The 8,882-nt window shown below is 36.8% G+C and overlaps 1 long non-coding RNA gene across 1 annotated transcript in view; it reads right to left on the bottom strand.

Moving 5' to 3' along the window:
• The window catches only part of LOC112397443 (uncharacterized), a 17,326-nt gene that overhangs the window by 7,727 nt on the left and 717 nt on the right, over positions 1-8,882 (bottom strand). The window contains exons 2-4 of the long non-coding RNA XR_003002801.1: positions 3,197-3,251; positions 3,035-3,096; positions 995-1,090 (exon numbers count right to left, since the gene is read on the bottom strand). This is a non-coding gene — a long non-coding RNA (uncharacterized LOC112397443). The remainder of the gene's footprint in view (positions 1-994; positions 1,091-3,034; positions 3,097-3,196; positions 3,252-8,882) is intronic.

The raw sequence follows: 8,882 nt of genomic DNA, 5'->3' as shown, positions 1-8,882 counted from the left end.
CCCAGCAAGGATGGCAAAAAAAAAAAAAAAAAAAAAAAAAAAAACACGTACCACAAAGAGCATTGAGATGAATGGCTCTATTTTATGAGCCATAAAAGTTTTATTCATCTTGACACTGAAACAGGTTTAGGCAGTGAGTTGACACGCCTTAAATAAATAAGTGGAATTAATTCCCCAGCCCTTGAAACAATAGCAGCATGCACCTAGCGCAGAGAAATGCCCCATTGTTTCCTGTGGCTGCCTGATATTGATATTATTTGTGTTTTTCTGTGCTGCTGCCTCAGGGGCCTGGTTGATCCACTTCAGATTCATCCCCTGTTTTATTAGAGGTTGAAAAGGGTTCAAGACCTGTTTGCACCACAGCTCCCACCGACAGCTAAGGAACCAGTTTGGCTGTCTGGTTTGTCTGTTGTTTTACTGCTGACCTTCCAATCAACTTTAACCCCTGACCTCCAGAGGCATCTATCATGACAAGAGGCTGTTTAACACAAATGGTGCCCATTTATAGGGGAAGAGACTCAGAAGATTTCCTTTTTATGAAGAATTTAGTTTTTCACCCCTCTTTTCTCAGTCACCACAGGTGAAATCCCTCTTAGCAGCTGGCTTATGAAATAATGGGAAGGGAGGCCTTAATGAGCAGAAAGCACCCTCAGCTGGAGATAAATATATGCAAATGAGATGCACAAACAAAAGAGCCTGGACAGAGAAATATCTGCAATTCCAGCAAAATGCTGCCTGCAGCTCCAAGATGAACAGCTTTGATAAAATGGTAACAAAAAGCACCTTTTTATTCTCCAGCGTGTTTTACATTGCAATAGGCCATTGTCATTGCAAGCCAGTGGAGCATGTAGGGGTTTTCTGCACTGTTTCAGAAAACTGTTTAAACATTTGTTTTAAGGCATTCATGAAATATAATCAATGGACTGCTTCTGTGTTGTCGCTGTGATTTTTTTTTTTCCTGAATATGTTTTAGATGTGACTGTAGTTCTTTTACCTGTTGGTCTTTTCATAGTTTCATACTGCTGTCTCGCTGAGCTATTTCACGTTTTGGTGACTGTTTCTTCCACGGGCCAGAATGATTTTTTTCTTTCTAATTTCAATGAAAAGAGACGTCAAGTTAATAACTAGTAAGAATCGGCTTTGAGGAAGGGTTTGAGCCATCACAGACCAGCACCCAAACAACTAGTTTTAATGATGGCAATCAAGTGTGTAGAGCTAATTCAAAGACAGGCATGTAACATGCTGATTTTAATAAGCATTAAAAAGGCAATCTCTAACTTTTAAAAGTCTCTTTTTAATTTAATCGTCCTTGGTTAGTTTGCTGCCAAAACAAACAAAACCATTAAAATACGTTTTCAATATGTATCCGCAGTGTTATTTGATGGTGTTTTAAATGAGCATTGTGTTGGGGAAATATTGATTTGATGAGCTTTAAAAATGGAAAAGCTAAAATCATTAACCTATTTGGGGAGAAAAAAATTTTTTTTTTTCTCTCAAAAGGAATTAAGCCCCAACCCCAATCTCTTGCCAGAAGACAGGCTGGACCCAGGACAGAGAAATTGCTGCATTTGAGCATATGTATGATGTTTAGGTTAATAATCAAGGCAGTTAAGGTGAGAGATGAAACACTAGACGCTTCCCATGTGTCAAAATACCATCGCTCTAAAAGCTCAGCAATATTTGGTTCTTTCATTTATAATCCAATCCTAGCGTTCTGAGTAAAGATGTACGAGGATCCTTACATTTGCTTTACCTAAATTATTTCATCTTGGTAGCCTGGATTGGAGCGGAGACATTTCTTCTGAGCACTGTGTAGCTTTCACATTTTATGTGCATTTCATCAGACAAATGTCAAATTTGCTAATAACAAGAAAATCTCCTCATTTTTAATCATGCCACTCCTGTTGCATGGGTAGGGGTGAGAGGGGGTGGGGAGGAGGGAGTGAATATAAAAGCACTGAGCAGTCTGACCAAAGAGCAGAAGGAGAAACCGCTTCTTTGGGTTTTAAAATGACACATGCTTGGTTATCTCCATGTCTGCATCAGTGCATCATCAAATTCAGAAATTCAGGAGTTAATAGAAACTTGGTTCTATTAGGGATGCTTTTGCCAGCCCAGGTTTGAAGCAGCATAATTATGCTCAACTGCTGTTGTTTGGAAAGGGCAAACAGCATCTTAGGCACAGAACAATGAAATTACAGCTGAGATTTAGGTTAGCAAAAGACGTCTTCTCTAGGCTTTTATGATTCATTATTTCCCATTAAATACAGTATTAGAAGTGTACACTAGATAGCTCATGGTTGCTGCTCTCGGAGCACATTATCTATATTACGCAGGTCTGGGGAGCAGAATTAGAAAACTTTGGGGGAATGAGCAATGTGTGTTTGCTGATAGAAGTACCATATGGCTCATCTTCTTCAATTGCTTTCATTGCGACTCTGATGCCGGAGAAATTAAAGTTTTATTTGATGTGGCACAGCTTAATGAACTGTCTTCTGTTAGGAAAATTGAATATGTTTCCTGTTATTTGAGCGCAGAGCCTCCATGGTTTGGCTGATGAGGGATGCATTATGTATTGTTTATTTAGCATTTGGAAAACAAAAGCAAGATATTGAAGGTAAAATTGATTACTGCTGGATTGCATTATATAATCAAGTTTTCTCCCTTTAAATTTCCCTTTACAATCCTTTGGTAATGTTTTAATATGAGATTGTTCCAGGTTTTTGTCTTTTCAAAGTACGCAGAGCTTGGTTTTTTTTATCGAGATACCTTTATTTGTAAACAAGCCACACGAAATGCTAAACCTAGTATTGCTATATTTATAAAGTTCGAAGAATGATATTTGGGAGAGATGAAAATAATTCAATTTGCGTGTCTCTAATGGCAAAACTTCCAAGTGAGCCCCCAGTCGACTTTGAGAGAATCTAACATTTGCTAGCTGAAAGGGGAATGTCATTTTCTTTTGTTTGAAATAGACCACTTAAGAACATGCCTTACGAGAAGGAAGGAATTTTTGGTATTAGGAAATACAAACCTCAAAATATCAAATTTTAGATTTTTGAGTTAGTTGTCAGTGAATGAAAAGCTGGACTCAACCTGTGAATTTAAAAAAAAAAAAGAAGTGTATATTCCATGAATTTAATTTTTTACTGAATAAATATGTTTAAAGAAAACATATAACCAAAAATATACTTACATGATGAGAAAACTGGGATGTCATCCATGTGAATGTTCTCTACTCCCTGAAGAATCTGCAAAGAGATACACTGAGCATTTTGTTTAATTTCCCCCTTTTTGTTCTGGATCTGATCATGTTTTAGACATATAAAATGTGAATGATCTCTAAAAAGACTGAATGTAAGATCATCTAATCGCTGTGTCTCTTTCATTTTTCAGTGAGAAATATTCCTCTCATGGGCTGATGACTCAGACACACAGCTCTGCAACAAGCAACTAGGATAAAAAATAGTTAAAACGAATCAACATTTATCTGGAATATACAGTCTTGACCTAAAAAAAAGTCATCTGTCTTCCATGTCCTGTGATGTTTTGAGGATTCTGGCAAATATGTCAGTTAAACAAACTTCTCTCATAATCTAAATACTGTCTGTTCGAGAGAGGCTTCCAATGTTTACAGCCCATAAGTAAAGGAAAAAAAAAACCCTGGTATTTAACCAAGAATAGTGCTCTTGAAAATGTCTCTGAACAAAGTGTTTAAGCAAAACTTTGGCTCTAGATATTTTCAATTCCTTATTCGTCTCCTGATTCTTTTTTTCAGTGAGGTATTTTGGTACGCCATCATTTCACTCCTTTTCTTGAAATTAACGAATTCATTTCAAAAAATTAACGCCTGACTAGTGACCTGGTCATACAAACTTCCTTAAGAAACAGTTGAGAAGAAAACATCACATTTTTATGAACCCCATCTCCTGCCAGCGGCCTCGGAGGAGGAAGACCATTATGCATTGTTATCAGCGTGGTGTAATTTGACTGTTGACAAAGTATCCGTGGCAGTGAGAAAGAGCGCAGTTAGAAGTGTGGCGGATTGTAATCAAGAAGATGCTTAGCTGTGCAACACTGCATCTTGAGCAGATTTGAATCAACATTGCCTTAAGGGGACACACACACACACATACCAAAAGGAAAAAAAATCCATTAATTTTTAGAGGGAAAATTAGAGTGGCACTTAATGAAGTAAAATTTGACATGCGTTAATTGCTCTGCAGCTCCCCTAATTAGAGATTTTCAAATTCTTCTATTGCTGTCACTATGATGGCACATCGTCTTGCCGGACAAATAGTGAAATTGTAAATTCATCTGATCAGGAAGTTTTACGGAGGAAGATTGGACTGTATCCTCGAGCCCACTTCCAAACTGTGGACAGTTGGAGAGCAAAGAGGGGTTCTCAGCTTTACCTTCAGCACAGATAAAAATAGGCCTATTAAAATAGTTTCAGTACAGTATGAGACTTAATGTAAAGAAAGCAGGTGCTGATGCGATTTCCTTAAACAGATGGAAATGTTCCTCTGGTACTCATGCCTCTGTTTCCGATGAAAGATTTCAGGTGGAAAAAAAAGCTAGCGAGATGCTGCATTATATACACGTTCTTATATTTCTACTTATGTTCTTCAGAAATTAGAGACAGGAGGATTTTCCCAGGCCGTGTCATGTTTTTCCCAGGTTTTTCTGAAGTCTAAGGCAAACAGTACTTTTGATCCCCTTCTTAATCTCAAAGTAATTATACTGCTGTTTGGCCCTCAGCATGGCACCAAATATGATACCATAATAATTTTGGTTTCCCTTTTTCAACCCCTCTTGTCTAGCCCTTGAACCTCTCTTAATTCATTAACATATTGAATTTTTTTCAATTTTCCATTTTCTTGCAATAACAATATTAATGCCAGGGTGAAAGCTTGATTGGAGCTAAATTACTTGTTACCTGCTGGCGTTTATTTATATGGCATGGAATTATCAAGCTTTGCTATTGTCACGCCTTGGGCGAATTGTTTATGACACCAGTAATAGGAGTAATTGTTATTGTTGAAATTACCTGTCAGCTACCCATAGCAGTGGCCCTTGTCCCACTGACAAATAGTGACAAGGGAGAGGTATCCTCCATGCGTCCCCCTGATGGCTTCTCCTCTGATAATAAGAAGTGCAGGGCCTCTGATAATTTGCCTGTCACTGTTGAGTGCAGCTCAGAGAGAGTTGGCCAAATTGTTGTCATTCACTTTGACAAAGACAGCAAAATGCTCCCGTGCTGGAAGATTATCAAAATAAATGAAATTGCTTACACCCCCTTTGTTTGTTTGGCTCAAGAATTGCCTGGCTTTGTATGAGGTTCTGAAATTAGGGTCCATTTCTTCTGGGTATCGTGCTGTTCATACTAAGATGAGGATCCCAGGCAAGAGAGGCATTTTATAAGACTCACTGTTTTGCAATTTACATAGGTTATGAAAAAATTATATTCAGGTATAAAGAGAGTCAATAAAATTGTAACAAGAAGTCTAAACATGTGGTTGAATACCTTCGTTTAAAGCATGTGTAAAATTCACACCTTTTTCTCTCCTGCCTTCTTTCTATCCCTCTTTTTTTCTTTTTTGACCCACGCCGGCATTCAAATTCAGTTAGGTGTTCAAAAGCACACATTTCCCGGTTGCAATCAAGTTTTCTTTAAAAGTGTGGAAATCTGCATCTCTGACTCTTAAAGCCTTCAAAGATTACCCAGTCAAATTTAGGATTATTATTTCAAATGTTTTTTCATTGGAAAAATATTATTTCAAATGTTTCCTTTCCATAAATTATCTTTTATTTATATAATATCTTCATGTGTAAAGAGAGAAAAGAAACGTAGTTCCAGGTATGCAGCATCAATTTTCACAGGCTAACAGAGGAAGCAAAATGACTCTGTTATTGCCAGAGTTCAAATATAAATATTTGCATTTTAAAACCCCTTGGTTGCAGCCTGTGAACCTGTCATAGAAGAGAGAAGGGGACAGGAGAGTGAGGGATGGTGTCCGGGGGTCTCCCCATCTGAAAGAAATGGGCTTTAAAGTAATCAAACCTCTGCTCTTGTAAAAGCCAAAATCATTCTCACCATTTCACCAAAGGCATCATTTCACGCTAGGAAGATTCTTATTTTTAAGGGGCCTGTGAGGTTACTGCTCGTAGGTCTTCTTGACAAATCCTTGCCATTATGAGAAGTTGCAAAGAAAAGAAAAAAAAAAAAACTAGGATAAATGTAAAAATATCGGCTCCTTATAGGGTAGTAATCAGCTGTTTATTGGTCTCTACCAGACACGTAATGACCAAGCCCAGTGTTAAGTGCCAGCAACATCGCCCTGGGCCCTTCCGTCCTAAACACTGGCCATTATCTGATTAAAGAACCTCCAAAGAAGTCACTATTGCATAATTTTATGGGTTTTAACAGTGCAGGTTGGCTGGCAGGAAAACTACCTAGGAGGGTTGATAAAGCAATAGTGAAATGATTTTATTTACTCCACTTATACCTTGCTCTCTGAAAGTGTCTCTGAGTATCTCACACGCTGGTGGCGGCAGAAGACACCTAAAATTGGTTCAAATAGGAATTGTGTGAGAGGTAGGGGAGGCACGGGGGTGGGGGGACAAGAAAAGTAAAATTATCCATCTCTTAAAGCTTTTCATGAGCTGCACAATTTGAAGTAATTAACAACATCGTTACAGGCATCTAGACCTTGTCTTTGGTGTTTGGTATTTCAAGCAGGTAAGTTTCTAGCAGTGCTTAAATCATACATGCGATAATATGATGATGGGAATAAAGTGTTTCTAATTCTTAAAAATAGTGTAGTCTTCTAAAGGCAACCACTCGCTGGTTAACGAGTGTTGAATGCCCCTGATTAACAAGTGGAAGGCAGCGACATAATTAAGAGGTTATCTGCAGTCATAAAAATGCTCAAACCTGTCTTAGAATGTGATCCCTTTAACAGATAATTTTTAAGAATGTAGCATGTCCTCGCTTTCTCTGTCGAGACACACGTTAGTGATCCCAGGAGGGAAAATAAACATACGTTTTTAAATGAAGATATTTTAAATGTACCCCATATTTCAGTGTGTGGCTGTAACTTGGTCTTTTTTATGTTCTTCCTATAAAACCTAAATTAAGCCTCTTAGGAGTGGTTTTGCTGTAGGTTTCATCTAAAAACACAATACATTTTAAATGATTCCAGTACTTGAGCACACTTTAACATGTAATCACTAATGTGCATTCTCTCCCCTCCTCTTCCAAGCATCAGCTCTTCTAAAGGGATGAGGCTTCTTTAAAATTTAGCTTCATTTGAAATAGAAACTTTTAACAAATAGTAATTACTCCTGCAGCTCTATTGATGAAATGACTAGCAGCAAATCTTTTCTCCTCTCTCTCTTTCTCTCTCTCCTGTAACATTTTGAAGCACCCATCAGTGTCAAATGAAACTGCACACATCTCCTTTGCTGCTCTAAATAAGGCTCAGCAATGTTAAGAAAAATGTCAGAAAAAGCTCAGTGGATTAAAGTAACATTCTGCACCGTGTCACCGAGAATGGCAGGGCAGACTGGTCTGCATAATTCTGAAAGATATTTTGTGTAAAATGCTTCCTCTATAAACGAAATGAAATTTTATTTGGAAAGATTTAAGATTGTATTTGATCACCTACAACATTCAGTTCTTTTTCTAAATCTCATTATTCCTTAATATGCCTTTGGTGTGTATCTTTAAAATTAGAACAATAATACACTCTTTGTAGAATGTTTCTCCACCCATGTGCAGCGTTAAAATACATTGTGGACTCGTCAATGCATTTTTCTTTTCTTTCTAAAATTCCTAGGATGTTCATTCAGTGAAAGTAGTAAAAACTCTGGCTCTTACACATGTAAATTCATTGAACTAATCAGTCCTTTTTCCCCCCCTAAATAAAATTTGTATATGGCTTTGGAGATTTTCAGCACAGTTCATTTAGTGATATCAAAAAAACATAAAGCACTTACATTTCATTCATGTATTGAAAATAAATGAATGGTTTGAGGATTTTAGTTTGTTTTATTCTACTTTTCTAAAGAATACTCAATTATTGAAAAAAACGAGTACAATTGTAGTAAAACATCCCACAGTATCATAAGTATGTAATTAAAACTTAGCAGTTAGAAAAGAAAACATCTTACAAATTCAATACTAGATACCAATAGACATGACAAGATTAGTTTCACAAAAACAAGGTAAATCTCCACTGATTTTAAACAAACTTTTTCAAAACAGGTTAAAAATGAATTTAGACAAATTTGTCTCTTAACCTTTAAAGATTTCCTGCCCGTTTTTGTATGTCCTTTATTACGTTAATTTTTTATTTAAATTACACCATTAACTGGATATGAATTTATCAAGAATACATGTATTGATTTATAAAACAGTACCATTAATTATTATAATAGCTAGATGTAGCTGATATTACAAAGCCATTTAAAGGTTTTTAATATAACTCGGACATACATAGATAGATAGGCATTATGGACACGACTACAATTCAAACTGGCTACCAGCAGTTAATGAAATCCTTGATTTATATTCTAGTTTAGAGATTGATTATATTGTTGCTTTGTAAAACTATTTATATTATGCCATTTTTCAAAGGATGTCTCAATAAAAAAGCTAAATAAAATATTCAGTCAATTCCCAAAGCAGATTTTGTTTTCTATATTTTAAATGCTAGTGAAAATAATTGATTGTGTGTGTTCCAAGCTTTGTCATTTCCATTCCAGAGGTGGCTTTCCTGATGGGAGACTCGTTTGCAATGCACACTTTCACACACTCTTGGATCCTTGCAGAAACAAACCCCTTCTCTTTATTTCATTAGCCCCCCCCTCCCCCCCCA

The sequence above is a fragment of the Neophocaena asiaeorientalis genome, unplaced genomic scaffold (genome assembly GCF_003031525.2).
Source record: "Neophocaena asiaeorientalis asiaeorientalis breed wild unplaced genomic scaffold, Neophocaena_asiaeorientalis_V1.1 scaffold381, whole genome shotgun sequence".
NCBI classification, from domain to species: domain Eukaryota; kingdom Metazoa; phylum Chordata; class Mammalia; order Artiodactyla; family Phocoenidae; genus Neophocaena; species Neophocaena asiaeorientalis.
This window is presented reverse-complemented; position numbering and strand designations above follow the sequence as displayed.